The sequence below is a fragment of the Macaca nemestrina genome, chromosome 1, assembly GCF_043159975.1.
Source record: "Macaca nemestrina isolate mMacNem1 chromosome 1, mMacNem.hap1, whole genome shotgun sequence".
NCBI lineage: Eukaryota > Metazoa > Chordata > Mammalia > Primates > Cercopithecidae > Macaca > Macaca nemestrina.
Genome location: NC_092125.1, coordinates 55,765,214 through 55,791,379, shown reverse-complemented (window position 1 = coordinate 55,791,379; position 26,166 = coordinate 55,765,214). Strand labels below are relative to the sequence as shown.

The following is a 26,166-nucleotide window of genomic DNA, read 5'->3' as shown; positions in this document are numbered from 1 at the left end:
ATAAAGGGGAGACCAAAGGTCCTGTCTTCTGCTTGTGGGATCTGTAACCAGAAACTTGGCCCAAAGTTTGCAACTTCATCTGCATGAAGGTGGTGCAGATACTTTCATTTTGGAATTTGTATTTCTGCCTTGTTTCACTTTTATCTTCAATGTATTTGGCATCTATTTTTTCATTCATTAGATGTTTAATATTTTTATATTACTTTAAAATGTTTTAGCTTAATTCTTTAGTTTTTAATTTTACTTTTAATTGTATTTTGCTTCTTTTTATTATTTTATATTAATTTCTTTTATTTGGTTTTTAAAAAGTTTTTATTTTTAAGAGAAGTATGTAAGGCCGGGTGTGGTGGCTCACACCTGTAATCCCAGCACTTTGGGAGGCTGAGGTGGGTGGATCACATGAGGCCAGGAGTTCAAGACCAGCCTGGGCAATATGTGAAACCCCGTCTCCACCAAAAAATACAAAAGTTAGTCGGGTGTGGTGGTGTGCACCTACAGTCCCCAGCTATTTGGGAGGCTGAGGCAGGAGAATTGCTTGAACCTGGAAGGTGGAGGTTGCAGTGAGCCGAGATCACCCCACTGTACTCCAGCCTGGGCGATAGAGAGAGACTCCATCTCAAAAAAAAAAAAAAAAAAAAAAAATTAAATGAAATACTCTCTATTCTTTGGGAAAGGTTGTGCTTTTTCTTTTTTTTTTTTTTTTTTTTGAGACGGAGTCTCGCTGTGTCACCCAGGCTGGAGTGCAGTGGCGCGATCTCGGCTCACTGCAAGCTCCGCCTCCCGGGTTTACGCCATTCTCCTGCCTCAGCCTCCGAGTAGCTGGGACTACAGGCGCCCGCCACCACGCCCGGCTAGTTTTTTGTATTTTTAGTAGAGAATGGGTTTCACCATGTTAGCCAGGATGGTCTCGATCTCCTGACCTCGTGATCCACCCGCCTCGGCCTCCCAAAGTGCTGGGATTACAGGCTTGAGCCACCGCGCCCGGCCGGTTGTGCTTTTTCTTGTTCTAATTAGTGTGCCCTTTGAAACTTTTCCTTTTTAGTGAAGAAACAAGGAGAGAGAATGTCATAAGATGCAACAGACACATTCTAATAAAACTAATACTTACGCTTTGATGGACTGTGAATAGGTAATTAAATCTCTGTTTCAAGGTGAACAGGAGTAATAATTTTGATGCCATGATTCTCTAAAAGCCTGAACTCTGGAATCCTCTTACAGATAAGACAGATAGTTTACCTGTTAGACATCATGGTGGAATGGAAAGATACTGGACCGAGAGTTGAAACATAGCTCTTGGTACTGGCTTCATCACTTGTTAGATGTCTGACTTTGATCAAGTCCTTTAAATTTTATTACTTTCATTTTTCACGTTTGTAGAATATTTGCACTGTGTATCTCTAATTGTTATGAGAGTCAAATACATAATAGCATGAAAATGCTTCATAGATTGCACCATGTAGATATAAACTTATTTGGTTTCTGCGTTGTGGTTGTTAGCTGTATGAAAAAAGGTATGATCACTTCAACAGAAATTGTTAGTAAAAAGCTTTCCTCCTATTTTGATGTATGTGATCAATCTGGAAGATAGGAATGCTAAAGAAAGGTCACATAGTAACTTTGAAGTCCCCTCTTTAATATTGCAGAAGTGTCAGGAACGAGGAGGATAGAAGACACTAACATATTTTGCACTGTGATTAGTGAATTTCACTTTGAAAAGGATATTTAGCAGAGAATAAGTTTGTAGTATCAAATCTGACAGCATCGATATAAAGATTTGGTGAGATGTAGAGAGGTCAAACAGGAGTTGAAAATTACAATGTGACTTTTCTTTAGCACTCCTTTCTTCCAAATTTTTCACATATACAACGTCAGCAGCAAAGTGAGAATTCCATATATGGGTAAGTTTTCAAACTTCTAAGAGCTAATATTTTTAAGCTTGAAAGTTGTTAGACTAGAAATAACATTGGGCTTATATCCTCGAAGGAATGATGACAGGCTAAGATTAAAGATGATATTACACAAATGTAGGGTCCTCAAAAGAAATATTAGTTGAGAGGTATGGTGTAATTGGTTGTGAGGTCTGTGTAAACCAAAACTAAGTATTGCAGCTTGTGAATGATTAAAAAAATACAGAAAATTCAAGGCTATCTTGTTGGTGACATTTGAATTCCTATATAACTTTCTTGAGTGAATGCTAAATTTAAGTCCAGAAATTATCCTTGAAGCAAGATTCTGTTATGTCATTGATATAAATCTCCTTTTTATAGGTAATTTAATCATGTTGATGAAGTTTATATTTTGTCGAATTTATGTAAGACCTTTCTGTAGATTCCTGAGTTCTCAATAACAGTGTTTCTTAATTTTAGTTATATTATAACACATAGAAAATGACAATATTTGTATGGTACTTCTGGGCAAATGGACTTCATGCAATGATAAGAGGTAAATGACCTGGGGTCTCCTAGGGTTGAGGGGATCAATATGTTCTTATTTCTTCTTACCCATTAGAGAGGCACAGGCTGGGATGTTCTCTTTATGGTTTCTTTGGTGAGACTGGCTTTTTATTCACTGCTTTTGTTCACTGTTGTTTTATGCTGCTAGGTAGGATGGCAGAACTCTAGAGTTAGATTGGAGTTAGAAATTGGGTTGGAGTTCCAGTTGAACCACTCTGAGCCTGTTTCTTTGTCTTAAAATGAGAACAGTTATGATCCTCCTTCTCTTTCTTCTGTAAACGTGTGATGATCAATAGAGATAATAAATTATATGACTACGCTTTTAAATAGATGGTTATTTTTAATATAATTTAAGCAAACTGCAGATACATACATCTCTTTTGTCACTTGCAAGAAGAAATAGATTCTTTTGTTTTATATACATATATGTGTCTGTGTATATATATAAATATATTTAATATATAATGGCATAGTGTCACAGTATATCAGTGAGGGCTTCTGACTCCAAAGCTAGGAGAGAGAATTGCAAAATTTCACAATGGCAATAAAAATTAAGGATTATGAGAGATGTATTATATTTATGCAAATATTTCTTTCCCTTTCATGCATAGTATTTTTTTAATAATGATTAATTCTAATTATGCGTTCTGATAATTATTACACATAAGTATCTAATGTTCATCTGTTTTAATGAATTTTTTTAAATAAAAGGGATAATGAATAAAATTTATTATTAGCTTATTATTAGTGACCCATGTTTTTCTGAAAGTCTGGCTATTTATGCCATTGTTTTCCCTAAATAATAAATTTAATTGTTTAATGGAAGCGTATTCTTTTTTTTTTTTTTGAGATGGAGACTTGCTTTGTCGCCCAGTCTGGAGTGTGGTGGCGCGATCTTGGCTCACTGTAACTGCTGCCTCCTGGGTTCAAGTGATTCTCTTGCCTCAGCCTCCTGAGTAGCTGGGATTACAGGCGCATGCCATCACACCCGGCTAATTTTTGTATTTTTAGTAGAGATGGGATTTCGCTTTGTTGGCCAGGCTGGTCTTGAACTCCTGACCTCAAGTAATCTGCCTGCCTCCTCCTCCCAGAGTGCTGGGATTACAGGCCTGAGCCACCATGCCCAGCCTAATGGAAGCATATTCTAATGGTTGGAAAAACATTTAGGAACAAACAGCGTCTGGCCTGGTAGACTAAAATCCACAGAGGAACAGGTGAATATATTAATTCTATCAGTCTGTTAGCTAATCAAAATATTCTATTCCTTAATTCTTCCTTCCTAGACTCTATGTGTAGAATAATCCTTGGCACTCTTAATGAAGAACTAGTCTGATGCCAGTGGTGAAAAATATTTTTTGGTTTTACTATACATTGTGTATATTTCCCTATACTTTTAAACGTACAGATATTTTATTCTCCATGTGACCACTTTGTAACTACTAATATGGGTTGGCTCTGTGTCCCCACCCAAATCTCATTTGTTGCTCCCATAATTCCCACATGTTGTGGGAGGGACCTGCTGGGAGATGACTGAATCCTGGGGACAGGTCTTTTCTGTGCTGTTCTTGTAATAGTAAATGGGTCTCACGAGATCTGATGGTTTTAAAAATGGGAGTTTCTCTGCGCAAGCTCTCTCTTTGCCTGCTGCCATCCACAGAAGATGTGACTTGCTCCTCCTTGCCTTCCACCATGGTTGTGAGGCCTCCCCAGCCTTGTGGAACTGTAAGTCCAATAAACCTCTTTCTTTTGTAAATTGCCCAGTCTTGGGTATGTTTTTATCAGCAGTGTGAAAACAGGCTAATACAACTACTTCTCCATTTATTTGATTTTTAAAAAAATGGAAATTCTTATTAGTTTAAGCTTATTTTATTTCCTTATTATCTGCGTATATTTCTTCACATATTTTCTCTTTACTAGTTTTCTTCCCATTTTTAAAAGTCTGATCTTCTTTTGTTTTGGCATCCCGTATCATTGTATTTTTTTTTTTCTGTTGGGCAGTATGCTACTCTTAAGGGTATACTACCAATATTAATAATTTAGATACTTCCACTACTAATAATTTGGAAAGTATTTTGAGAAAGTATTTTTCATATGAATTATTTATTTGATTCTCATACCCATCTTTTGATAGGATGTATACTCGTATTCCTATTTTACATTTGAGGAAAGTGGAGCACAGAAAAGTGAGGGACCAGGCTGATACATATAACTGGCAGACTTGAACCAAGATTTCAACTCTAAAACCCACACTTTTCCCAGTAAACTTCAATTTTATATCAGATAAGTATAGTGACTTGAGAGACTTGCCTCGAATTACAGATTCAAGTGAATGATTTCTTTAGGTAGAATGAAATTTTTCTTTGCTAGGAGAAATTGGAAGTTAGGGTAAGCCAAATACTGTCAGTATGTGTCTGTGTATGTATGCCTATGTATGTGTATGAGTGTAAATGCCTTTATGTTTTATCAAAAGCTCCAGGCCCATTGCAAAAGATTCAAACAGAAGAAGAAAATAACATGAAGAGACTAGAATTCCATCACCCAGAGAATATAATGGGTAATATTTTGTTGAACAATCTGTTACTCATCTCTATATGAATATATTTGCATTAATATGCATTTTCCATAAACTGATTCATCTGTTCATGGTATCCTATTATCTGACCATTACCAATTGATAATTTGTTATGAACATCTTCCTGTGTCTGAAAATAGATCTACTGTATCAGTTTTTTTTTTTTTTTTGAGACAGAGTCTCACTTTGTTGCCCAGGCTGGAGTGTGGTGGCTCGATCTTGGCTTACTGCACCCTTTGTCTCCTGGGTTCAAGTGGTTCTCATTCCTCAGCCACCTGAGTAAGTGGGATTATGGGCATGCACCACCACACCTGGCTAATTTTTTGCCATGTTGCCCAGGCTGGAATTCCTGGCCTCAAATGATCTGCCTGCCTCGGCCCGACAAAGTGCTGGGATTATAAGTGTAAGCCACTGTGCCCGGCCTACTTTATCAGTTTTAATAGTTACCTGGAATTTTATTGTGTGGCTGACTGTGTATATATCTCATTTATACTTGTATTATTATCTGCTTCAAATAAGTTCTTGAGTGTCATTGTTGGACTTTGGATATGTATTGGCAGATTGCCTTCCTGAAAAGATACATAGTCTTATTAATAGTTAAGAGAGCCTCTGTGTACCACAGTTCTCAACAATACTAGGTATTAATCTTCTTTTAAAAAATATTAACAATGTATTTTATTTACTTCCATATGTCCAAAACATAATTTTAAGTCAATATTGAAATATTATTAAAATAATTTAGTTTTTTAATTTAGTATTCCATATGTCCAAAACATAATTTTAATAGTCAATATTGAAATATTATTAAAATAATTTAGTTTTTTTAACTTAGTCTCTGAAGTTGTATATGTATTTTAAAAATATACTTTATTTTATTTATTTAATTATTTTTATTATTTTTTTTGAGTTGGAGTTGTGCTCTGTTGCCAGGCTGGAGTGCAGGGCCACGATCTCGGCTCACTGCAGCCTCCTCCTCCTGGGTTCAAGCGATTCTCCTGTCTCAACCTCCTGAGTAGCTGGGACTATAGGCGTGCGCCACCACACCCAGCGTTTTTTTGTAGTTTTAGTAGAGACGGGGTTTCACTATGTTGGCCAGGCTGGTCTCGAACTCCTGACCTCAGGTGATCCGCTCACCTCGGCCTCCCAAAGTGTTTGGATTACAGTTGTGAGCCACTGCGCATGGCCATCAACTTCCTTTTTAAAGCAGTTTTTGGTTCATAGCAAAATTCCGTGTAAAGAGTTTTCCCATATATCCCTTGCCCTGACATATGCACAACTTTCCTCACTATCAACATCTCCCACCAGAGTGGTAAATTCATTATAAGCAATGAATCTACATTGACACATAATTATCACCCAAAGCCATAGTTTAGGGTTCACTTATCGTGTTGTATATTATGTGGGTTTGACAAATGTATAATGACACATATCCCCCATTATAGTATCATACAGAAATAGTTTTATTGCCCTAAATATTCTCTGTGCTTCACCTTTTCATCCATGCCTTCTTATCTCCAACCCTTGATCTTTTTACTGTCTCTACAGTTTGCCTTTTCCAGAGATGTTTCCCTTTTTTAATTTTTGAAAACATATTTGCCTATCTTGCTTTACTTTATATTTTGATTAATTAGAAAAGTTGGCCAGTATTTCATGTTGGCATTAATATTTCTTTGGTGCATTTTATATTTTTGTGTTTTGCACATTTGATAAAGGCTTTAATTTTATCTATAGCAACCAATTATTTATCACATATTGATATTTTTCCAATTTAACATTTATCTTTTAATTTTGTTTTATATTCTTTATTCAGAAGTTTAAATTTTTTTGTAGTCAAGTTAGTCTTTGAACTTGGAACCAACCCAAATGCCCATCAGTGATAGACTGAATTAAGAAAATGTGGCACATATACACAATAGAATACTATGCAGCCATGAAAAAGGATAAGTTCATGTCCTTTGTAGGGACATGGATGAAGCTGGAAACCATCATTCTGAGCAAACTATCGCAAGGACAGAAAACCAAACACTGGATGTTCTCACTCGTAGGTGGGAACTGAACAATGGGAACACTTGGACACAGGGTGGGGAACATCACACACTAGGTCCCCCACAGGGAGGGGGGAGGGATAGCATTAGGAGTTATACCTAATGTAAATGACTAGTTAACAGGTGCAGCACATCAACATGGCACATGTATACATATGTAACAAACCTGCAGGTTGTGCACATGTACCCTAGAACTTAAAGTATAATAATAATAAAAAGAAAGAAAAAAAATTAGTCTTTGAAAACAATTTCTATTTTTGGTGTTTTTGCCAAAGAGCTACTAAACTCAGGAAAAAATCAGAAGTTAGTGTTTTCAATATATTTCTGATAAAATTGCTTTATTACAATTACATCTTCAATGTATGTAGAAACTTAATTTAGTTGAATTATACGGATACCATTGTCTTAAATGTTTGATAGAATTCACCCATGAAGTTACCTAGGCCCAAAGGTTTCTTTGTGGGAAGGATTTTAATTATGAATTCAAATTCTGTAGCAGATAAATGATTAATCAGACTTTTGGATTCTCCTTGTGTCAGTTTTGGTAATTTTCAAGGAATTTGAAATTTAAACAAAATTCAGGAATTTTATTTAATTGTAAAAGGTATTGGCACAAGACCATTCATAATATTTATCTTTTTAATTTTTGTAAGATCTGCAGTGATAAGCCCCTTTTCTTCCAATATTAATAATTCACATATCACCTCTCTTTTTTTATTAGTCTTGTTTAGGAGTTTATCAATTTCATTGATATTTTCAGAGAGCCAATATAGTATTTTGTTGATGTCTCCATTTTCTGTTTTCATTGATTTCTGCTGTCATCGCCGCTGCTGCCTCCTTTTTCTTTCTTCTCCTCCTCCTCCTCCTCCTCCTTCTCCTTCTCCCCCCTTCCTCCCTCGTCCTCCTCCTCCTCCTCCTTCTTCTTCTCTCTCTCCTCTCCTCTCCTCTCCTGTTCTCTTCTCTTTTCTCTCTCTCTCTCTCTCTGTCTCGTTGGAGTGTAGTGGTGTGATCTCGGCTCACTGCAACCTCTGCCCCCCTGGGTTCAAGTGATTCTCCTGACTCAGCCTCTTGAGTAGCTGGGATTAGAGGCGCATGCTACCACATCTGGCGAATTTTTGTATTTTTAGTAGAGACAAGATTACACCATGTTGACTGGTCTCGAACTCCTGACCTCAAGTGATCCACCGGCCTCGGCCTCTCAAAGTGCTGGGATTACAGGTGTGAGCCATCACGCCTGGCCAACATTTATTATTTTCTTCTACTTTCGATTTAATTCTTTTCTAGCTTCTTAATGTGGAAGATTAGAGTGTTAATTTTTAAACCTTTCTTTTTCTAATGTAATCATAAATGTGTAAATTGACTTTTAAGCAATGTTTTAGCTGTGTCCTACAAATTTGGATATATTGTGTTTTCATTGTTATATACTTGAAAATATTTTCTAGTTTCACTTGTCACTTTTTTCTTGATCCATGCGTTATTTAGAAATGGGGTGCTTAATTTCCAGACATTTGAGATTCTTTGTGATATATTTTTATTATTTATTTTTAATTTGATTTAGGTCAGAGAACATACTCTGTATGACTTCAATTCTTGGAAACGTGAGATTTGTTTTATGGCCCATGAGATAGTCTATCTTCGTTAAAATTCAGTGTGCACTTATATAGAATGTATATTCTATGGTTGTTGGTTGTATTGTTTAAATGCCGGTTAGATAAAGTTGATTGATAGTGTTTTTCAAACCTTTTATGTGTTTATTTTTTCGGATCTGTTTCTTTCACTTACTGGGGGAAGAGTGTTAAATTCTCCAACTATAATTGTGGAATTCTTGGTTTCCTCTTTTAGTGCTGTCAGGTTTTGCTTCATGTATTTTGAAGCTCTGTTGCAATAAGCATACACATTTACAACTATTATATCTTCTTTATGAACTAACCATTTTAACATATGAAATTTCTTTCTGTCTCTGTCTCTTTTTCTCTGACAGAGAGAAATTTCGTATGTTAAAAGGGTTAGTTCAAAAGGTTGTTTCTTTATTGTGGTTTTCAGAAATTTGCTTGTAATGCTTTTTGTCTTTTAAGTTTACTTTTATATGAATAGAACTGCTCTACTTTCCTCTTGATTAGTGTTTGCATGAAATTCTTTTTCCAGTCTTGTTTTCTAAATTGTCTATGTCTAAACTATGTCTATATCTATATATATCTATCTATCTGACTACCTACCTACCAACCTACCAAACTACCTATCTCTATCTATCTATCTATCTATCTATCTATCTATCTATCTATCTATCTATCTATCTATGCTTTTCTATCCAGTCTGACAATCATTGCCTTTAATTAGAATGTTTGACACATTTGTGTTAAGTGTAATTATTGATATGGTTAGGTTTAAATTCATTATCTTATTTGTTTTATAGTTGTACTTTTGGTTTTTTGTTTCGATTGTTGTTTCCTTTTTGCTTCCTTCTCGTCGTCTTCTAGGTTAATGTGTTTTTCTTTTTTTAGTATTTTATGCTTTTCTCTTCTCTTGGCTTTGTTTTTAGTAGCTCTAAGGATTACATTTTATTTCATGATTATATGATCATATCTATTATGGTCATATCTACAGTGAATTAAAATTATACCACTGTGAGTATAAGAGCCTTCCCAGAGTTCACTTATATTTTACTCCTTTCCTTCCTTTGTGCTATTGCTGTCATACACTATTTTTTCTATATGAAAGAAAATCCTGGTCAAGCATGGTGGCTCATGCCTGTAGTTTCAGCAGTTTGGGAAGCTGAGGTGAGAGGATTGCTTGAGACCAGGAGTTCGAGACCAGCCTGGCCAAAATAGCGAGACCTCATCTCAACAAAACATAAAAAAATTAGCTGGGTGTGGTGGTGTGGACCTGTAATCCCAGCTACTCCAGAGGTTTAGGGGAAGGATTACTTGAGCCCAGGAGCTCCAGGCTGCAGTGGGCCGTGATGGTGCTACTGCATTCCAGCCTGGGCGACAGAGCAAGATCTTATCTCAAAAACAAAACAAAACAAACAAAAAACTTCACTATAAATTGAAACTGTTAAATAAGAGAATCCCCATAATAAATTATTTTTGTTTAGACAGTCAGTTCCTTTTTAAAAAAGTTAAGAAATGGAAAAAAAATCTTATGTACCTACTATTTACCATTCCTTGCATTCTTCCTTTATGTAAATTTGAAGTATGATTTTCTTTCAGCCTGAAATATTAATTGTACATCAAGTCTGCTGGTGACACATTCTCTCAGGTTTTATCTGAAAATGTCTTTATTATATCTTAATTTTTGAAGGATAATTTACTTGGGAATAGATTTCTAGTTTTTTTCTTTCAGCATTTTTAATAATGTTCTGTTGTCTTCTGGCTTGCATAGTTTTTGATGATACCTAAGCAGACGTTTTAAATCATTATCTGTATGATATCTTTTTTTTTTCCTTTGTCTGCTTTTAAGGTTTTCCCTTTTTTTTTTTTTTTGAGACGGAGTCTGGCTCTGTCACCCAGGCTGGAGTGCAGTGGCGCGATCTCGGCTCACTGCAAGCTCCGCCTCCCGGGTTTACGCCATTCTCCTGCCTCAGCCTCCCGAGTAGCTGGGACTACAGGCGCCCGCCACCTCGCCCGGCTAGTTTTTTGTATTTTTTAGTAGAGACGGGGTTTCACCGTGTTAGCCAGGATGGTCTCGATCTCCTGACCTCGTGATCCGCCCGTCTCAGCCTCCCAAAGTGCTGGGATTACAGGCTTGAGCCACCGCGCCCGGCAAGGTTTTCCCTTTTTATGGTTTTCAGAAATTTGGTTGTTATGTGCTAGGTTTAGTTTTCTTTGTATGTATCCTGCCTTTTTGAGCTTCTTGGGTCTATAAATTTTTATCTATATATGTACATACATATATTCAGAAAAGTTTTGAACATTATTTTATTGAAACTGTTTTTCTGTTTATCCTCCTTTATTCTTTTTCCCTTGGGGACACAGTTCATGTGTGTTAGACTGATATTGTTTCATGAGTCACAGGGACTCTTATTTTTCTCAATATTTTTTCTTTCTGTGCCTCAGTTTGTACAGTTTCAATTATTCTGTACTTAGATTCTCTAATCTTTTATTCTGCAGTATCCAATCTGCTGTTAAGCCCATATAGTGAATGTTTTTGTCTCAAATAATGTATTTTTTCAGTTCTAAATGTTGAATCTTTTTAATAGATTCTATTTTTCTACTGAGGATCTCTATCTGTTAATTCATTCTATCTTTTCCTTTAAATACTTAGATGTAGTTTTAATAGCTTGTTTTAATTTCTCATTTTGCTGTAACAAATTACTGCAAACATAGTAGCTTAAAATAATATAAATTTATTATCTTACAGTTTTAGAAAGGAGAAGACTGAAATGGTACTCACTGAGCAAAAGCCAAGATGTCAGCAGGGCTGTGTTTCTTTCTGGAAGCTCTAGGAGAGTGTTTTCTTTCCTTTTTCAGCTTCTAAGGGGCTGCCTTCCTTCCTTGGCTCTTGGCCTCTTTTCTGTCTTCAAAGCCCACAATAGCCGATGAGTCTTTTTCCTAGTTTATCACTCTGATGCTGATACTTCTGCTTTGTCTTCAACATTTAAGGATCTTTGTGATTGTACCACTTGGATAATCTAGGATATGCTCCCTATTTTAAGGTCAGCTGATTGGCAACCTTAACTGCATCTGCAATCTTAATTCTCCTACGTTATGTAATACAGTCACAGGTTCTAGGCATCAGGATATAGATATCTTTGAGGGGTAACTGTTCTGCCTACTGTGTAACTCTTTTTAAAAATTCTTGTTTGGTAATTCTAATATCTGTTTTGTTTTCGATTTGTTTCTGTTTACTTTTCATGCCCCCATTCCCACCCCACCCCACCCCACCCCTACTTCCCTGATATTTTATTGGTTCCTTGCATGTCTGATAATTTTTTGTTATATGCTAAATATTTTGGATATGATATTATTGACAGTTTGAAATTTATCTTTTTTAAACTAAGTATCACATTTTGTTTCAGTGGGCAGTCAAATTTTTGATGGACCAATTAGGTCTTTCAAGGTTTGTTTTTAATCTTTGGGTGGGTCTAGAGTATTTTACCTCTAAGGCTAACGTAGTCTTACTCCTAAGGTGTGTGTCAACAACTGTGTAGAGTTGGAAATTTTATTCTATTTATGTGCTAACTGGTTAGCTTCTTATGGTTTCATTGATGCTATCAGAAGACATGAGTTTCCACGATCAGAGATAGAGGACTTTATTATTCATGGCACAGGTGACATGAGCATCGATAATTTGTGTCAGTTTTCCTTGCCCCTGAATCACAGGAGTGGGGTGTGAATGCACCCAGGTGGTTGCCTGCAAATGCAGTTGGATGTGTTATAGAAGAGGAATCCTGAGTGTAGGAAACCCAAGTAGCATATAGTGTGCAGTAAGCATGCCTGCTTGTTGCTGTTGGAGGCAGATACTTTAGGCAAATCTTGTTTTATTACACTTTGCTTTGTTGTGCTTTGTAGGTATTGCATTTTTTAAAAAACTGACGGTTTGTAGCAGTCCTGCCTTGAGCAAGTCTACTGGTGCCTTTTTTTTTTTTTTTTTTTTTTTTTTTTTTTTTAACAGCATGTGCTCACTTTGTGTCTCTGTGTCTTATTTTGGTAACTCTCCCAATATTTAAAACATTTTTGGACGGGGTCTTAAGATGGCTGCCAGGTGACTGCTTTCTGACAGAAGAAAAGATGTGGAGTGGGCTGCTACCTCCTGGCCTAAATGAAAGTGATGTTGAGTGAAACTCTGAAGATGAAGGTACATTGGAGGACTCTGGACTTAACTTACAAGAAGATAAAGAGGATGGGAGTATCAGAAAAACAGAAATCATAGATTCTTGATAGATGAACCCAAAACTGAAACAGAGTCGAATGTAATGCCTATGAAGAGAGTCCTTTTGGAATTCCCCTAGACATGTAGAATAAATTTCAAGAATTACATAAAAAACATTCTGAGCAGAAAAACGCAACCTCAAGTTTCAGAGGGAAAAAAAGAAAACGCTCCAGAAAAGATAAACTGAGGAGTGAAAAAGAATCTCACAGTGAACAGTCCTCAAATGAAACCCAGTGGAAGGAGCTTACTCAGTATTTTGGAGTCAGTGATAGATTTGACTCCCATGTTAAAGGGAAAAAAGTTGAGAAATCAGGCCCTGAAGAAAGGATAGACCAGTCTTTGGAGGAGTGGAATATTGAGAAGACTGAGGAACTCAGAAACCAGCTAGCTCCTTGAGAACTTGGTGTAAAAATTGCCAAAGCAGTTGCCTGCCACAACTTTGTAAAAGCCAAAAAGGAAGTTGAAAATTCACAGGCTGCCCGAAAAAAGAAGAAACTTGCATGGAGGTTAGAAGCAAAGAAGAGATGGGAAACCAAAAGCGACATGGGATATGTGTAACTTGCCAGAGTGCTTCAAGACATTTGTAGACTCAAATGCTCAATTTACTGAGAACGTTTTCCTGCCTATGTTAAATATGTCAGAAAATTGATAACACTAGAACAAGAAATAAGCATAAAATTTGGGAGTTTGATTATCAGCTCTTTTCAATCTTTCTCTAAGGACTTTGTCCTATTGAAGTGAATAAAGTGAAACATTCTCATATTTGTATAAGGGGAAATGTAAGAAAAAATATAGAAAAATAGGATGAATTTTGTTTATTTATTTGTATAGACCCACGGTGTAAAATTAGTTTGGCTGTGTTTCATTCTTTTGGTTTAGCATAGCCAGTGGGCTTCTCATACTTTCTTTCTTTTTTTTTTTCTTGTTTCCTTTTTTCTTTTCTTTCTGTCTTTTTTTTTTTTTTTTTTTAAATTGAGACAGTGTCTCTGTCACCCAGGCTAGAGTGCAGTAGCATGATCTTGGCTCACTGCAACCATTGCCTTCTGGGTTCAAGTGATTCTCATGCCTCACCCTCCCAAGTAGCTGGGATTACAGGCAAGTGCCACCACACCCAGCTAATTTCTTTTTGTATTTTTGGTAGAGACGGGGTTTGCTGTGTTGGTTAGTTTGGTCTTGAACTCCTGTCCTCATATGATCCATCTGCCTTGGCCTCTCAAAGTTCTGGCATTACAGGCATGAGTAACCATGCCGGCCTTGTACTTTCTTATGTTCCCAGTGTAACTACATGTTTACTGGAACTGTGTTTTTAAGATTGACAGTTGTTTATAATGGATTAGTCGTAAGTGCCAAAAAGTTTCAATTGACATTGTCTTTACAAATAACTTAACCTTAATGTTATGAAAGGAGTTACTGATTTTTTATTGGAGGTAGTAGACTTGATATTTTAGAATTGCATAGTAAAAGCAATTTACTAATTTTTTTGTACTTTCAGATAAACTATTATAATAAAGAAAGGGGCAGAATGTAGTATTTGGAAGATGATTTAAATTCAGCAATGCCTAAAAATGGCTTCCAAAGTATCTTTCTCAGCCATGTCATTCTTTAAATTATGAGATGGTTCTTAGAAGTGAAAATGGTGTAATTGTATTAAGCAGACAGTTATAACTCAAGATAGTATAACTTTGAACCTTCTAAAAATTTTCGTTATTATTATATATTATGTATGTATAAAAAAAGGTGATCTGGTATCAGTGATCTTTGATGTTATTGTTGTAATTGTTTTGCAGTACCATGAACCATGCCCATATAAGATGGCAAACTTAATTGATAAATGTATGTGTTCTAACAAGAGAGATGGGGCACCACAGACCAGCTGTTGCCCCATCTCTCTTCCTCTCCTGGGGCTTACTATTCCCTGAGACACAACAACGTTGAAATTAGGCCAATTAATAACCCCACAATGGCCTCTAAGTGTCCAAGTGAAAGGAAGACTCACATGTATTTCACTTGAAATATAATGCTGGAAATGATAAAGCTTAGTGAGGAGGGCATTTAAAAAGCTGAGATAGGCTGAAAGCCAGGCCTTTTGCACCCAACTAACTGTTTGTGACAGGTTGTGAATGCAAAGGGAAAGTTATTGAAGGAAATGAAAAGTGCTACTCCAGTGCACACACAAATGATAAGGAAGCAAAGCACCCTTATTGCTGAGGTGGAGAAAATTTTAGTGGTCTGGATAGAAGATCAAACCATCCACAACATTGCTTTAACTCACAGCCTAATCCAGAGCAAGGTCTTACTTCTCTTCAGTTCTGGGAAGGCTGAGAGAGATGTGGAAGCTGCAGAAGAAAAATTTGAAGCTAGCAGAGGTTGGTTCATGAGATAAGGAAAGAAGCCATCTCTATAACATGAAAGTGTGTATGGTGAAGCAGCAAGTGCTGATGTAGGAGCTGCAGCAAGTTATCCAGGAGATCTAGCTGAGATCATTGATGAAGGTGGCTACATTAAACAACTGATTTTCAGTGTAGATGAAACAGCCTTATATTAAAAGAAGATGCCATGTAAGGCTTTCCGAGCTAGAAAGGTGAAGTCAGTTCTTGCCTTCTGAGTTTCAAAATACAGCTGACTCTTGTTATGGGCTAATGTAGCTAGTGACTTGAAGTTGAAGCCAGTGCTCATTTATCAATTCAAAAATCCCAGGGCCCTTACAAATTATGATAAATCTACTATGCCTGTGCTCTCTAAATGGAATAACAAAGCCTGGATGACAGCATATGTGTTTATAGCATGGCTCATTGAATATTCTAGGGCCACTGTTGAGACCTACTGCTTAGAAAAAAAGATTTCTTTTAGAGTATTGTTGCTCATTGACAACGTACCTGTTCACCCAAGAGCTCTGATGGAGATATACAAGAAGACAAAAGTTTTAATGCTTGCTAACACAACATCCATTCTGCAGCCCATGGATCAAAGAGTAATTTTGACTTTCAAGTTTTATATCATTAAGTCTAAATGTAAGAAATACATTCTGGAAGGCTATAGATGCCCTAGAGACTGATTCTTCTGATGGATCTTGGCAGAGTACATTGAAAAATCTCTTTGGTGAATGGAAAGGATTCATCATTCTAGATGTGTGTAGGAATATTTCATGGTTCATGGGAGGAGGTCAAAATATCAACATTAACAGAAGTTTGGAACAAATCGATTCCAACCTTCATGAATGACTTTGGAGGGGTTTAAGACTTCAGTGGAATAAGTAACACAGATGTGGTGGGTATGTGTGAAGCTACCAACCTCTGCTAGCTTCAAATTTTTCTTCTGCAGCTTCCACATCTCTCTCAGCCTTCCAGGAATTGAAGAGAGGTAAGACCTTGCTTTGGATTAGGCTGTGAGTTAAAGTAATGTTGTGGATGGTTTGATCTTCCATCCAGACCACTAAAACTTTCTCCACCTCAGCAGGAGAGCTAGAATTAGAAGTAAATCCTGAATATGTGACCGAATTGCTGCTATCTTATGATAAAACTTTAATGTATGAGGAGTTGCTTCTTATGGATGAGCCAAGAATGTGGTTTCTTAAGATGGACTCTACCGGTGAAGATGCTCTGAACATTGTTGAGATGACAAACAAGGGTTTAGAATATTACATAAGCTTATATGATAAAGCAGGGAAGGGTTTGAGAGGATTGACTCCGATATTTTTTTCTGTGATGGGGTCTTGCTATGTTGCCCAGGCTGGCTTTGAACACCTGGGCTCAAGCAGTCCTACTGCCTCAGCCTCCCTAGTAGCTAGGACTTCAGGTCTGCACTACCGTAACCAGCTGAGATTGACACTAGTTTTGAAAGATGTTCTACTGTGGATAAAATGCTATCAAACCACATCTTATGGTACAAAGAAATCTTTTGTGAAAGGAAGAATCAATTGATGTGGCAAAGTTAATTGTTGCCTTATTTTAAGAAATTCCACAGCCACCCTAGCCTTCAGCAGCCACCATGCTGATCAGTTAGCACCCATCAACATTGAGGCAGACCCTCCACCAACAAAAAGATTACGACTTGCTGAAGGTTCAGAAGATTGTTAGCATTTTTAAAAGCAATAATGTAATTTTAAATTAGGGTTTGTACATTCTTAAAGACATAATGCTATTGCACACTTAATAGACCGCAGTATAGTATGAACATAACTTTTATATGCACTAGGAAATCACAAAATTTGTGTGACTTGCTTTATTGTGATACTCATTTTATTGAGGTGATCTGGAACTGAACCTGCAATATCTTCAAGGTGTATCTGTGTTTCTGTCTTCCGAGGCTATAAGGTAACGTGCTCTCTGCTTGGGATGGAGACTATTTTCTAAGGGTGTTTGCTTTAATCTTGTTAATATCATGTTAATAATTTAAAACTTTGTTAATAATTACTTCCCGTATTAAGCAGTCATCCTGGAAAAGATAGTCTGGAATAAAACCTAGTCATCTATCTCTGCTGTAAAGAAGTGAAGAGAAGTGAGAGACCCCTGGAATTGTCTCCTAACAGTGTGACCTTACTGAGCCATCTCAGTTGAATTCCTCACATGTTCATGGTTTTACCTGCTTGTTCTGTCTCTTGGTACTATGTGACCAACAGAGTCTTCATTCAGCTATTCACTGCCAGGCATCGTCAGGAGTGTCACCCTGTACATGTGCAACCTAGTGTTTGGCCAAAGACTTAATATGACCCTTATATGGATTTCTGATGCTCCTTGTATTTGATATTTTCTTCCACAAAGTTTGCTTCACCTCCAAACTTTTTTCTCTTTTTCCGCTGCTCAGCAAGACTGTAGTTCTTTGTGGGCTGCAATTCTGAAAGTGCCTTCAGACAGAAAGTCAGGGAGATTGTAGTGCTCATTTTGTGTAATTTATTTTTCCCAGAGACCACAGTCTTGCTTTTCCTATTGCTCAACTTTTAAAAATATTTATTTCAAATATTTTATACAGTTTTACTTTATTTTACATTGTTTATGGTGGGCCAACTGGTTTGTGCCTGTTACTGCCTCATGACTAAAAGTGAAGTCTATCACTTTAATTTGCATTATTTATGAATATATAGTATTATGCCAGCTAGACTGCAAGATTGCTAATGTCAGAGATGTTATCTTTTCTTCTTTTTAAGATTCTTTAGAGTGTCATGTAAGTAGGTACTCAGTAAATGCGTTTTGTTCCACAAAACACACAGTAGAAATATGAAACTGAAGTATAAAAATTCTGTCCCTTGATATTATTGTTATGGTAATGATGAGAATTAGGATGTTATATGACAGATTAGTTTGTGGTTATTTACCTCCAGGTAAATATATGCCTACAGTTGATAACATAAAACTTTTTATGAACTGAGTTTTTGAAAGAAAAATATTACTAGAGAAATTGGATTGCTATATTAGATGGTATCAACTAAGGCTTGAAATAGTACCATTGTATTATATTTAATATTTCTCCTTGTAATGTAAATTTGTGTACTATTTTACAGATTGAAAGGGATTTTACATATATTATTTTAAATTAATTTTGATTTTCTCAACAACTCTCTATGTTAGGTTCAATAGCTATCCTCTATCCTCATTTTATTGAGCAAATTAAAGCTCAGTGAAGTTCTTTCATACTTAAGGTTCCAAAGTTATAAAGTGGAAGAGCTGAGACTGCAAATTGAATCTCTAAATGAAGTTTAATGTTCTTTCTGCCTTTCTGCATACCATAGGTGTGGGTTGCCACCTTTATTTTAGTTTTTTTTTCTTTTTCTTTTTGGGTGTATGTAGTTTATGCCCATTGTATTCATTCTGTGTATAGGATTATGAAGCTGGAATTTTAAATTCTTTACCTAGTGAAATTGTATAGATACCAATGTTGTAAGTTTTCTGCCTATTAAATATTTGAAACTACTTTTAAAAGTTTTTTTAAATAGTAAATCTTTAGTAATGGCATAAAAGGTATGTTTTTGTGTTACTTTATAATTACTTTAAATTGTCAATTTGATAATTAGGTTCAAACGATTGTGCAGAAATGTGTTAAAGATTGTGTATTGACATTCTCACCATTAGGCTTGTTCTGCTTTGAAGATTAATATTCTAACATTAGAATTTTAAAAGTATATTAATAGTTTAAAACTGCTTTAGTAATTACTCTATAAACATGCATAAATAAGGATGGCATCATTGTAATCACTTTAAGCCCTTATTTGAGTAATATATCCTTGGTTGGCTTGAGTTGGAAGTGATGATCTTTGGAATATGCACATGAATTAATTGGTTACTCTGTCTTGGGGTATGTCAGAAGCACTACTACTTCAGTGAGAGGACTTTTGCAGGAGATGTTACTTTTTACCAGCCAGTAGTGTTTTATCTTGATTTGAAGGAAGCAAGCTTTATCAACACAGAGGATAATGATTTACTTGTCTTATCCTTTCTCTTTGTAGCCTAGAGAAATTCCAGAAAATAGAGTCTTTTTTTTTTTTTTTTTTTTTTTGTTAGGAAGAAAATGTAGTCTTCATATGAAAAGCTTTGTATGCTTTTCTTATCAAAATACAGAAAGATTTTTATCTTTTGATCCACTAAATTTACTTATCAACATAGGTATTAGCTTTGCTTTTCACTCCTTCCCTCAAAATTGTAGGACAGAAATTTGGAAGTCAGGAAAGCAAGTGAATGTGACAAATGCTTATTTATCTTGTAAAAGTGCTTTATAAGTATAGTCTTTTCTTCAGCTTGTCCTTCATACCATTGATAAACTGGACTTTAAGAGAACTTATTAATGAAGGTGGCAATTTAGTTCTGCCTGAACCAATAACTAGTTATATGATCTTGCATAAATCATTTTCCCTTTCTTGAATCAGGTTCCTTCAGGTAAACAAAAGCTATAGACTATCTGAAAGCCCTTGTAATTTAAACATTCTGTCATTTTAACTGTATTATTGTTTAGTTCTTCAACTATATTATCAACTCACTGAAGCAAGGATTTCATCTTCCTTTTGATAGTTCTCAAAATATATTGCACAGCATATTTGATATAATAATAGAAATTTGTCTACAACCTCAATTCTCAAACCTTGACTTTCTGAGACTCAGTCTTCCCCATATAGGGATCTCCTGCTCATAATTCCTTTTTTACTCATCCTTCTGCCTTTGCAAATTATTCAAATAAAAGACTTGCCAGGGACCCACAAGGCTCCATATAACTGGCTCAAATCTCCCTTGTTTACATTTCTAACCTCATCCTTTCCCATTTTTCTCCCTTGCTCTCTTAACTGCAGCCACACTGGTTTCTTGCTATCCCTGGAACAACATCAAGCATGCTCCTTCAAGGGTTTGCATTTTTTGTTTACTTCTAATACATTTTTCCAAGATATCTGCACAAGTAATTTCTTTACCTTTTTCAAGTTTCTGCTCATTGTCAATGAGTCTCACTTTAACCAACTTAACAGAATTAAAATTGCACACTCCTTCCTTTTGTGCTCATAGTTAGGTTGTATGCCTGCCCAGCCCCAAATCAAACACAAGTTCAGGGCTGTAGTGATTGTCTTTGCTGATGCAAAATCATATTTGATGGTGCAAAATTTTCATAGGGTAACTGAAAGGAACTATTAAGAATATCTTAGCACATTACATATTCTAATTTAGAGGTAAAGATCTGATTTCTTAGAAATTGGTGGAAGCATTTTAAGACTCAATTATGTTTTATTAAGATGAAATAATTTGCTTATTTTCCATCTGTATATCTTCTTTGATGAAATGTCTGTTCAGCTCTTTCTCTTATATTTTCTTTATTGGGTTGGTTTCTTATTACTGAGTTTTGAAAGATTTTAATATATCCAGGATACAATGACTGTTGGATTTGCATTTTTTTCTGCCATCTGTATCTCATCTTTTCATGCTTTTAACTAACATTGTCTTTCACAGAGAATAGTCCTTACTTTTGATCAGTTTATCAGTTTTGTTTTTATTTCCGTTTAGAGTTCCTTTTGATTCTTCTTTGATCATTAGGTTATTTAGAAGTATGTTAATTAAGTTACAAGTATTTGGGGATTTTCCTGTGATGTTTCTGGTATATTTTGATAATATAATTCCAGAGAATATCATGGTATGACTTGAATCCTTTTAAGTCAATTAGGACTTGCTTTGTGGTGCAGTATATGGTTTCTTCTCTTAAATGTCCCATATGCCCTTAAGGATTTGTTTGAGATTACAGTTAAGTTATTTCGAAACAGTTTGAACATTTGAGGCTTGCTTTTAAGCTTTGGTAGGTGAAACCAGAGTCATCTTCAGTCCAGTGCTGATTTTGTCCCACTGCTAAGGTATTACCCCTCTGAGTACTGTACAGGATACTCTGTTGATCATGAGGGTTTCCCACTCTGGGTGGTGTGAATGTCAGCTGATTCTGGGATTTCCCCCCATTTCTTTTGGATGATTCTTTCCTCAGTGTCTGGTAGTTTCCTCATATGTGTGCACTGATCATCAGCACTAAAGTCTTGGGTGGGTTGGTGGTGAACCTTCTGCAGCTCTCCAGAGCTATATTCCTGTGCAGCTTCTTCTCCTGTTCTCTTTGTGGAGTCTAGATGCTTTGGCCTTCCCACCTCATCTCAGAGAGACCACTGGACTCTGCCTGGGTTTCTCCCACCTTGTGCCACATCCTGGAAACTCCAGATAGTAAGACCAATTGTCAGGTTTACCTGGTTTGTTTTATCTCTGTCAGGGATCACTTTCTTGCATTTACTAATGTCTGAAATTTGTTTAATGTATTTTTTTAGATTTTTAGTTGGTAAAGAGGGAGACAGCAACTACAGTTTGTACTTTCTGTTGGCTGGAGGCAGATGTCCTGTTTATGGATGTAAAAGTGTTGCTTTAACATTCTGTATCCATGGTTAAAAGAAAAGCTATGGTGACTAAGTACATGGGTAAATAATTTTTGGGAATATAGTTACCATGGAAGTTCTGAGGATCTTCTGTCATCTTTCTGCCAAAAAGTGATTCTGCATCAGCATCTTCCATGTTATGTTTCACAGTTCATAACCCAAGTCTTCTATGAGAAAGAAACTGGCCCAGATTAGGTCATATGTTTGACTTATCAACTCTGGCCTGAGGTCACATTCACCAATTACGGATGCAACTACTGAAAACCCACCCTGGATATAGGATGTAGCTCCTAGAAAAGAGGGAATTGTTGTAACCTGACTGTCATTCTCTATGTGGATTTAATGTTAATATTTTTTGGCTTCGAAAGGAAAATACTTCTGTGTCTAAATGAGAAAAATAGCACCTTGAATTCAAACTTCAGCATTGTTTCAAAATAATTTGTCATGAAAGCTTCTTTTCCAATTATAATATTAGATACTCCCCTTTGTCCTGTTATACAACAGAAGGATCTCATGCATGCTAATTGATACTGGATCAGTGACAGCAAGGAGAAGAAATGTAATAAACAGGTGTCAGAGAAATCTGTGTAAATACAGTTGAAGGGGAAAGTAAATAGGGACATTAAATTGTCGGAAATTAGAAGGTAATCAAAATCTGCTGGAAGAAAATGAGCTAGGTTATCTGCTTTCGAGGTAAGATATCTATGTTACCCTTTCCTTTCTAATGCAATTTCAGCAGAATCTGGAAATTTTGTCTTAGAACTAAGTAATGCTTTATTTCCTCAAGGTGATTGGAAAACACGGTTCTACCGGACTAAAGGCAGATGTGTAACTCAACAGGAAGACATTGCTTTACTTGTTTTACTTTTTTGAAGCAGAATTCTAAGTATTTATTTTTAAATTCACCAATTTTAGCATAATTAGAATCTTGAGGCTTCCCTACCTGTAGTAAATTAGATCCTGGATACCTATGTGAATATTTTTCTTGTCTAGCTAAGAAAAGGCCTAAAAATGAATAAGGATCATTGCTGCATTCTCACCGTAATGAGTAAGTAGGAGAACTTCCTATAACACTTGGTAGATAGAGGCAAACAAGTCTAATAGAGTGCAAAAATCTTGTTTTCAGGGGCCTGCGGAGTTTTGTCATACCTCCAAGATGGAATGTTTAATGTTGCTAGATGGATGTCCACAAGTGTTTAGAAAGAACTGCTATTCAGTATTTGTCAGTATGTGTTTTAGAACTATAGATGATATATTGAGACGTCAGGTTCCTGGGACATACTTTGATTATTTTAAGGATGGAGGTGGGAGTATAATCTACATTTTGGAAAAAGTTTCCTGGGTGATTGTTATGCATCTGAAAGTTTGAAGCCATTGTTTAAAGGAATAGGGCTATGGTGGTGCTTAGATACAGCCACTTTGACATGGGGCAGATGACTTTCCCACTACTCTGTTGGAGATGTTGCTGTCAGGATTATTGGTATGCTGCCTTATAGCTGATTGTAGGAAAGGAGCAGTGTCTCTGATATGCCCTTTGTGTGCAATTGGAATAACTGTGATAGAGTTAGGAATGGATGAAGGCTTATCAAAAGATGAAGGATGATTTAGACTCAGAATAGGCCTTTTTATGTGCAATTAGGCAGTCTTCAGTGATTTTCAAGAGACATAGCAACAGACTTTTGATGTCTTGCATAAATGCTAGTATTGAGAAATCTCATTTATGAAGTAGTCTCAAAGAGACATTCAAAAGAATAGATGTTTGGGTGTGTACTCAGCAGTCACAAATAAAGAGGAAGCTGTTTTCAGAATGAGCAGTACAGCAAAAATATGGATAACAGTCTAAGAGAAAGGCAAGCAAAACCAGTAGAGCCTTGGAGCTAAGGAATAGCCATTCCAGTACAACAGGAATGCAGTATGGGCATTTGTAAAGAAAGGTTACAATAACACATTTATCACAGATTATTTCAGGGATGATTTTTATGACATACAAAGAATTATTATTTTATTTTAAAACATAAGAGACTGCGCATGGTGGCTCACACCTCTAATCCTAGTGCTTTGTGAGGCCAAGGTGTGAGGATTGCTTCAGGCCAGGAGTTCAAGACCAGTTTGGACAACACAGTGAGACCCGGTCCGTACAAATTATTATTTTCTTTAATTAGCTGGGTGTGGTGGCACACGCCTGTAGTCTTAGCTATTTGGGAGGCTGAGGCAGCCTCAACTGAGGCTGCAGTGTGCTATGATTGTGCCCATGCCTCTGTACTCCAACCTGGGCAAGAGAGCAAGATCCTGCCTCGATTGATAGACAGACAGACAGATGGAAGAAAGAAATAATTGGGCAAACCGTTTAATCTTAAGTCTCAAAATGAGTAGATCTTATGTTCTCTCTGACTCAAAATTTTTGCTATTCAAATTCAATAAAAGTTGCAATCTGCAGCTTAAAATTGAGCTTGAAATCAAAAGAGTGGGTTGTTTGCAGTATTCCAGCCCATATTTTCTTTTTTTAAAAAAAGTCCAATATTTATTTAAAAATCTAATCTGCCAGCTTAGCGTTTTCCACCAACTTGGGATCTGAAACTTTCACAGTCTTCACAATCATTTGCTTAGGTGCTGCCTTTGTAGGTACCTTAGCAGCAGCCATTGCAGTCTTTTTAGGTACTTGCTTAGCTTTTTTTTGCTTCCTTAGCAGCCCTGATACCTTGTTCTCATTGAGCCTTTCTAACTTCAGGTTCTGATTCCTCTTGGCCATTATATCAGCAAGAGATGCACCAGTAATGGCCCCCTGCAATTTGACTGCTCGGCGGGTCCTTTCCTTTTGAATTTCTTCCAACTGTCCCTTTTGGTGCTTCCTTCTGTAGAGGACAGTACAGTTTATCTGCCGAGGATTCCCCTTGGAAAAGAACGCTGATTCGCATTTTGCATTAAGAAACTGGAAAACCTTCCTCTTGGTCCTGGCATAGCGCCTCCCGTGTCCGGGGTAGACCTTGTACTGGCTGAAACCTCATAGCTCGACCTTCGTGGCGGCAGCTCCACGGGAGGAGAAGAGATGGCCCCAACCTGTATTTTTGAATAATACCCTTTAAAATTCATAAAAGTCTAAGAACGCTTTGTAAATGGAATGTTTCATAGTTCACACTAAAGTGAACATAAACTGTTAAGCAAAACTTTAGATCACTTCTTCTAACAAAGGAAATGTACCCAAGAATCCATGAGAAGTAGCTTCAGAGTAATTTTTTTTTTTTTTAACGGTGAATGCTCCGAGGTCTTGTGCTTTTAAATTTTATTTAGTTTAATTGCCAAAAGCCACGGTGGAACCGCGTAGTACTCTGAGGAAATAACCACTTGAAGCAGAGGTATTTTGCAGAACATAGAGTGGAATAAAGCCATTCTGCCTCCAATGTTTGGGTGGATGTATTTGGTACTGTAATCATTTTACTGATTGCATAATTCATTGATATAAAAGATACTAAATGGTAGCCATGTTGGACCCATTCAATATTGGTTTTTGTGCCATTCTGTTAACTTTTGTATTATTCATATATAATATAGATTTAACCAAATCTATTTTCTTATAATTGTGTGTTATTGTTTTATGAAATGTCCTTTTAAATTTTGTTAAATTTTTGTCCGTTTTTTCCACAGAAGGAGGAATGAAATATTTAACATTTTCTGCCAGTTCTCACTTATTCAGTGTGTTCCAGAGTCTTCAATTTAAATGTTGTTGTTTGCCAGGCTTAGATTTTCATGTGTCTATTAAAAGAGTAGGAACATACTCCTCCATGCCATACATCTGCTATGTATAGCATTGATTTTTTTCCCCCTTAAGAATAAATGTATTACTTTTGTTAAGTTTATTGTAGGTTAAAAAAAAGCATATTTATGTTTCTCCTAAAATTTGGGAAATCAATTTATATTACTGTGTAGAGTATGTAACAAATGATGTATTCTTTAATTCTGAATCTTGTATACAGTAGTTGCACCCTTGTCTTTCATTAATTGATGCCCATTTGTAGGTTTTTGAATTATTCTTATTATTCTGCAAAGTTTTTTTTTTAAATTACTAATGTAATGTATTGCAGTCAATTTTGAAAGAAGGTAAAAGACTTTTCTGTTTATAGCAATAACACAAAACATCTATTTTTGTGCATTCCTTTTTAGATTTCAATATGAGCTTATTAAATGTGGTTGCAATCATATATAGTTTTCACTTAATAATTTTCAATATTGGTTGTTGCTATTGGTTTATATTACAAAATGATATTTCATAAACTGCAACAGTCCCAAAAGCCCCTCATAAATATTCATGAACTCACCCATAACAGTATACTTGAGAGAATCATCTTTTACTGCCAT

The 26,166-nt window shown here is 36.2% G+C and overlaps 1 protein-coding gene and 2 pseudogenes across 11 annotated transcripts in view; 2 read left to right on the top strand and 1 right to left on the bottom strand.

Annotated features, from left to right (window-relative positions):
• The window catches only part of LOC105484665 (DENN domain containing 1B), a 321,512-nt gene that overhangs the window by 16,063 nt on the left and 279,283 nt on the right, over nucleotides 1-26,166 (top strand). The gene's annotated exons all lie outside the window — the stretch shown is intronic.
• Nucleotides 833-24,378, top strand: LOC139358093 (protein FAM204A pseudogene; annotated as a pseudogene).
• On the bottom strand, nucleotides 24,347-26,166 carry LOC112427233 (large ribosomal subunit protein eL24-like; annotated as a pseudogene).